This window comes from Fistularia commersonii, unplaced genomic scaffold, assembly GCF_037954325.1.
Source record: "Fistularia commersonii isolate RoL2024-O1a breed Wild unplaced genomic scaffold, RoL_Fcom_v1.0 HiC_scaffold_51, whole genome shotgun sequence".
Classification (NCBI taxonomy): Eukaryota; Metazoa; Chordata; class Actinopteri; order Syngnathiformes; family Fistulariidae; genus Fistularia; species Fistularia commersonii.
This window is the reverse complement of record NW_028234009.1, coordinates 157,501-165,000: the sequence shown is the minus strand read 5'-3', so window position 1 is coordinate 165,000 and position 7,500 is coordinate 157,501.

The following is a 7,500-nucleotide window of genomic DNA, read 5'->3' as shown; positions in this document are numbered from 1 at the left end:
CCCAAATTGCTCCATTTACTCTCACTGCGGCGGGCCTCTGGTACTCCATGGAGTACCAGGACTAGTTCGGCCCGGCGTTCACCCCCCCGAGGAGTACCAGGGCCCAGAGCGGAATACATGGATGTTATCGCCCTGTTACCGAATTATATCGATACCGATGTGCTTTTCACCTCATTGCTGAGTGGATTTATAAACAGGAACACCGAAACAGCTCCTTTCAGCTTCACGGCAGAAACGCCCCTGGTAATCCATGGAGTACCAGGGGAAAGCCTGTAAAATAAGCCCATACACACTTCTAACATGGCCTTTATCACCCTGTTACTGCATTACGATGACACCCATTTGCTTTTGATCTCATTGTCTGCCAACGTACGGAAAAAGCGGGGGGGGCATTAAGGGGGGAGAGAGAGAGACATGGAGATTTTCTCAGCCTCTCATTCTTTTTTTTTTTTTTTTTTTAATTGAACATAAATAGTACACGCAAATGTACAAATAAACATGGCAAGGTAGAACTGAATGTCAATGAAACAACCAGGCATGAAGAAGAAAAGGACATAAGGACATTCGTTCTGTATGTAATCAGAAGTTAATAGTGTTAACGGTTTGTGAGAAATTTACATTGCTAGACAAAAAAAGAAATTAAAAGGAAATAATTAAATAAATAGATAGACCAATGAAATTAAAACCGAAAAAAAAAAATGCAAGGGGAATACGACATGTAATTAAGTTGGCGATTCACAAGGAATCTCAGACATCAAACTGTATATTTTTTGTTGTTTATATATAAACATATATAAACAAACATATATTGTTTGTTGTTTATTTTTGGGATATATTGAGGAATATTTAATGGAAAGGAGTCACAATCGCTTTTTGACAATGTCGAAGTGTATAGGTGGCTATAGAATTTAAAGTTTTCATTGGAAATGATAGCCTCATCTGTAATTTCCTTGTTGTTAAGACGGGCTTCCGCTTTGCTCCGCTCCTCCTCTCCTCCGCTCTTCCGCTCCGGGCCCTGGAACTCCCGATCCGCGGGACTTCGGTGAATTCCGGGCCAGTTTTTTTGCTCTTCTGCTCTCCTCCCCTCCTCCGCTTCTTCGCTCCCCCGCTTTGGACCCTGGAACTCTTGAACAGGGCCGGGCTTCTGCCCTCCGCCTCTCCTCTGCTCATCCGCTCCAGGCCCTGGCACTCCCTGTGATCCAGTCATTCGCATGTGCGTGCCCGGAGGTCCGGGAGCTCCACTCAAACGTCCGGGGGGGGTAAGGGCAAGGGGTCCTGTCCCTCTCCCCCCCTCCTCGCCGCCTCTGAGAAGAGAAACATCTCCTCCACTCCTCCGCTCCTCCGCTGCGGAACCAGGTATTACCGATCCGCCGGACTCAGGCGAATTGCAGAAAGGGGTTTTGCCGTCCTCCGCTCCTCCGCTCCTCCGTTTCGGGCCCTGGAACTCCCGAACCGCTGGACACAAGCGAATCACGGTCCGGGCTTCTGCTCTCCTCCGCTCCTCACCTCATCCGCTCCAGGCCCTGGTACTCCGTGTCCGCGGGAACCCCCCCCAACCCACAAAAACAAACTCTCACACACACACAAACACACGCACACACACACACACACACACACACACAAACACACAAACACACACAGACACACCTGAACTCATCATAGCTGTGCTAATAGCATTGGCCGAAACGTTTCCACAACCAAACCAACATTAGCTCATCCACTCATTCACATATGTGTGTGCCCAGAGGTCCGGGAGCTCCAGTCATAAGTCCGGGTGATCTATGTCCGGAGAAGGCTCACATTAGCCGCTCTAAGGGGTCCTGCTGCCCCCCAGCTTCCCGGCCTTTGAGAAGAGACACATAACTCCGCTCTTCCGCTTCTCCGCTATGGGCCCTGGTACTCCCGATCCTCCGAACTCAGGTGAATTGCGTGACGTGCTTCTGCTCTACTATAAGCCCCTACACACTTCGAACACGGCTGTTATCACCCTGTTACTGCATTTCAATGACACCCATTTGCTTTCGATCTCAGTGTCTGCCACCGTACGGAAAAAGCGGGGGGGTGGGGGGTGGGGGGGCATAAGCGCATTCGTGCTGTAAGTAATCAGAAGTAAATAGTGTTAACGGTTTGCGAGAAATTTTTAATGCTAGACAAAAAAAGAAAATTAAAAGGATATAATTAAATAAATAGATAGAAAAATAAAATTAAAAACGAAAAAAAAAAAATTGTGAGGGGAATATAACATGTAATTAAGTTGGCGGTTCACAGGGAATCTCAGACATCAAACTGTTTTTAATTGAACATAAATAGTACACCCAAATATACAAATGTACAAATAAACATAGCAAGGTAGAACTGAATGTCAATGAAACAACCAGGCATGAGGAAGCAACGGACATGAGGACATTTGTTCTGTATGTAATGAGAAGTTAATAGTGTTACAGGTTTGTGAGAAATTTACAGTGCTAGACAAAAAACGAAATTAAAAGGAAATAATTAGATAAATAGATAGACAAATGAAATTAAAACCAAAAAAAAAAAATGCAAGGGGAATACGACATGTAATTAAGTTGGCGATTCACAAGGAATCTCAGACATCAAACTGTATATTTTTTGTTGTTTATATATAAACATATATAAACAAACATATATTGTTTGTTGTTTATTTTTGGGATATATTGAGGAATATTTAATGGAAAGGAGTCACAATCGCTTTTTGACAATGTCGAAGTGTATACGTGGCTATAGAATTTAAAGTTTTCATTAGAAATTATAGCCTCATCTGTAATTTCCTTGTTGTTAAGACGGGCTTAGCTTTGCTCCGCTCCTCCTCTCCTCCGCTCCTCCGCTCTTCCGCTCCGGGCCCTGGAACTCCCGATCCGCGGGACTTCGGTGAATTCCGGGCCAGTTTTTTGCTCTTCTGCTCTCCTCCCCTCCTCCGCTTCTTCGCTCCCCCGCTTTGGACCCTGGAACTCTTGAACAGGGCCGGGCTTCTGCCCTCCGCCTCTCCTCTGCTCATCCGCTCCAGGCCCTGGCACTCCCTGTGATCCAGTCATTCGCATGTGCGTGCCCGGAGGTCCGGGAGCTCCACTCAAACGTCCGGGGGGGATAAGGGTAAGGGGTCCTGCCCCCCCCCCCCCCCCCTCGCCGCCTCTGAGAAGAGAAACATCTCCTCCACTCCTCCGCTCATCCGCTGCGGAACCAGGTACTACCGATCCGCCGGACTCAGGCGAATTGCAGAAAGGGGTTTTGCTGTCCTCCGCTCCTCCGCTCCTCCGCTCCTCCGTTTCAGGCCCTGGAACTCCCGAACCGCTGGACACAAGCGAATCACGGTCCGGGCTTCTGCTCTCCTCCGCTCCTCACCTCATCCGCTCCAGGCCCTGGTACTCCGTGTCCGCGGGAACCCCCCCCAACCCACAAAAACAAACTCTCACACACACACAAACACACGCACACACACACACACACACACACACACAAACACACAAACACACACAGACACACCTGAACTCATCATCGCTGTGCTGATAGCATTGGCCGAAACGTATCCACAACCAAACCGACATTAGCTCATCCACTCATTCATATATGTGTGTGCCCAGAGGTCCGGGAGCTCCAGTCATAACTCCGGGTGATCTCTGTCCGGAGTAGGCTCACATTAGCCGGTCTAAGGGGTCCTGCTGCCCCCCAGCTTCCCCGCCTTTGAGAAGAGACACATAACTCCGCTCTTCCGCTTCTCCGCTATGGGCCCTGGTACTCCCGATCCTCCGAACTCAGGTGAATTGCGTGACGTGCTTCTGCTCTACTATAAGCCCCTACACACTTCGAACACGGCTGTTATCACCCTGTTACTGCATTTCAATGACACCCATTTGCTTTCGATCTCAGTGTCTGCCTCCGTACGGAAAAAGCGGGATGGGTGGGGGGGCATAAGCGCATTCGTGCTGTAAGTAATCAGAAGTTAATAGTGTTAACGGTTTGCGAGAAATTTTTAATGCTAGACAAAAAAAGAAAATTAAAAGGATATAATTAAATAAATAGATAGAAAAATAAAATTAAAAACGAAAAAAAAAAATTGTGAGGGGAATATAACATGTAATTAAGTTGGCGGTTCACAAGGAATCTCAGACATCAAACTGTTTTTAATTGAACATAAATAGTACACCCAAATATACAGATGTACAAATAAACATAGCAAGGTAGAACTGAATGTCAATGAAACAACCAGGGATGAGGAAGCAACGGACATCAGGACATTTGTTCTGTATGTAATGAGAAGTTAATAGTGTTACAGGTTTGTGAGAAATTTACAGTGCGAGACAAAAAAAGAAATTAAAAGGAAGTAATTAAATCAATAGATAGACAAATAAGAAATTAAAACGAAAAAAAAAAAAAAAAAATTGCAAGGGGAATGTAACATGTAATCAAGTTGTTTTTTTTTTTTTGTTTTTTTTTTTTACCAAAAAAAAAAGGAACCTCGGACATGGGTAACTATATTTTTTAGTTTTTGGATTTTTCCATAAGTTTTAAGGATTTTTTTTTTTTTTTTTTATATTTCAAAATCGTTTATGAAGACATTAAAATTTGGGGAGCATTTTTGCATTCTGTTCTTGTGAATGAAGAACTTGGCCAGGCCTAAAAGAACATTGACACAGAGTTCATCTGTTATGTTGCTTATAAGTAAACAGAATGTTATATCATCTTTTGAGAAGGAAACTGGTGACGATGGAATGAGAAGGAGAAAAAATATATGGTCAGTGGTTTCAATGTTGTCTTCACAAAATGTACAAATATTATCTTCAAAATTAAAGCGTACCCTCGATAATTCCTTAGATGGGTAGATGTCAGTCATAATTTTGAAGTGGGTCTCTTTTGCCTTGGGGGTATGGGTAGAGTCAGATACATGGTTCGCAGCGTGGCAATCGATTCCTCATCAAATTTATTTAAAATATCCTTTTTTTTTTTTTTGACGTCCAGGGAATAAGTTTCCTGTGAAACATTTCCTAATAAAGGAGTTGCCGCGCTTTCTGTCCACAATTGAGATTCCCTGGAGTGATAGTCGGGGTAACTGTGGTTGTACGGTTCGGTGCGTCATTATATTTTTGGTCAGGAATACAAATTGTCGAGGCAGTGCGTTTCGTAACTTTAGCAACTCTAATATGGGAGGCTTGAATCTGTGTGTAGTACAGAACTGCTCATTGTCCAGAGGACTGCCAGTGTCATCCATCAAGTCAATTATCGACCATATACCTTTCTCAAAGCATTCCTTGTAAAACAGAGGTTTGTTGCCATGCAGTACATATCGATTGTTCCAAACTATTATACTGTGTGGTGAGAAATTGTGTACGTATATCATTTTCCAGTATAATAATATTTGTTTATGGAACTCTGAACATTTGACAGGAATCTTGTTGATATCCAAGTCAGAGATAAGCAGAAGACTCAGGCCGCCGACTTTGTTGAATAAGTAGTTTGGAGTACAATACCAGAAAGAACGATGAGGTTTGATCCAGGATTTCAACCAGTTCACCTTCAATGTCCCATTCAAGCAGTCCGACTCTATCACTTTCAGCCCTCCTTCACTTGTTTCTTTCACCATATGTGATTTTTCTTAGATGGTGTGGTCTGTTCCTCCAGATAAAGTTGAAATTGATTTGGTTAACAGATTTTACGAGTTGATTTGGAGCAGCATTGGAATACGCTGGGTATATACATCTGGATAAACACATCCATTTTAGTCAAATATATCCGGCCTAATATTGATAAATCTCTCTGGAGCCATATATTAGAATTAAGCTTTACTTTGATTCAGTTTAGATTCAATGTTCCTGGATTGATTTAACGTTTGGTCCTTGGATAGGAAAATGCTCAAGTATTTTATTTCTGATTTCATGGAAACATCGCTGATTTCCTTTAGTGGCGAGTCATGCAGCGCAAGAAGTTTGCATTTCTTTAAGTTTAATGACAATCCTGAAGCCTTGGAGAATGTTTTGGTTGTTTTCGGCACTTATTGGGACTTGATGTTCATTTTTCAAAACTAAGGTTGTGTCATCTGCCAGCAGGCTAATAACAATTTCAGTCCCCAGCACGTCTAACTTTTGGATATCGTTGCTCTTTTCAACATAAACGGCTAGCATTTCGGTAGCAATTATAAATAAATAGGGTGAGATGGGGCAACCTTGGGGGATTCCCACATCAACATGGAAGCTCGGAGTGGTGCCGCTTGGCAGGGTGACACAGCTATGAATATTCTCATAGAGCCCACGGATCACATTCCTGAATATTTAACCAAATCCAAAATGTTCGAGCGTTGCTATGATAAATGGATGTTCGACCGAGTCAAAGGCTTTAGAAAAGTCCAAGAAGGATATGCGGCCATTATCTTCAATGCGATACGCCTCTAAACCCATCGCTCGCCCCGACTCGGGGAATCCTAGAGCCTACTTGCACCCCCGCCCTAACTTAACTCCCTCACTCGTGGAGCTCCCTGAGCTCCACACATCCCGGAGCATCACGCCGACTCATTCACATTTGAATGATTGTCTTTATTTTATGTCCGCTAGATAGAGGCATCCGCACATGCGCATCAGTGGAGCTTCAGGCCGGCTGAGGCATGGACTGAAAATCATAAAGACATGTGTGATGAGCTAAAAGGAAGATAAGCATATTTTTATAATAAATGTAAGAAAGAGAGGGTAATGCAGCCTCAGGGCGGCACTGGCCCGTGTCTCTCCAAGCCTGCCTTTGGGGGGGGGGGGGGCACGGAGCAGTGTCTCCCTGTGCCGGTCCCAAGCCCGGATAAATGCAGAGGGTTGCGTCAGGAGGGGCATCCGGCGTAAAACGTTTGCCAAAACCAAACATGCGAGTCAACCATAACTATACCATACCGGATGGGTCGCGGACCGGGTTAACAACGACCGCCATTGGTACTGATGACCTACAGGGTACTAATGGAAATCGGGCTACTGTGGGTCGAAGAACAAGAAGAAGAAGAAGAGGAGGAGTGCGTGTTCGGAAGCAGAGAGAGAGGAGGAAAGGAAAGAGCCTGGGACTGAGAGTAGGGACTTTGAATATTGGGACTATGACAGGAAAAGGTAGAGAGTTGATGGACACGATGCAGAGAAGGAAGCTGGATATACTGTGTGTCCAGGAGACCAGGTGGAAGGGTAGTAAGGCTAGAAGCTTAGGAGCAGGCTTTAAGTTATACTATTATGGTGCTGACAAGAAGAGAAATGGAGTAGGAGTCATCTTGAAGGAGGAGTTTGTAAGGAACGTCCTAGAGGTGAAAAGAATGTCAGATAGACTTATGAGTCTGAAATTGGAAATTGAAGGTGTGATGCTCAGTGTTGTTAGTGGCTATGCGCCACAGGTGGGATGTGAACCTGAAGAGAAGGAGAAGTTCTGGAATGAGTTGGATGAAGTGATGCAGAATATTCCCAGAAATGAGAGAGTGGTAATTGGTGCAGACTTCAATGGACATGTTGGTGAAGGCAATAGAGG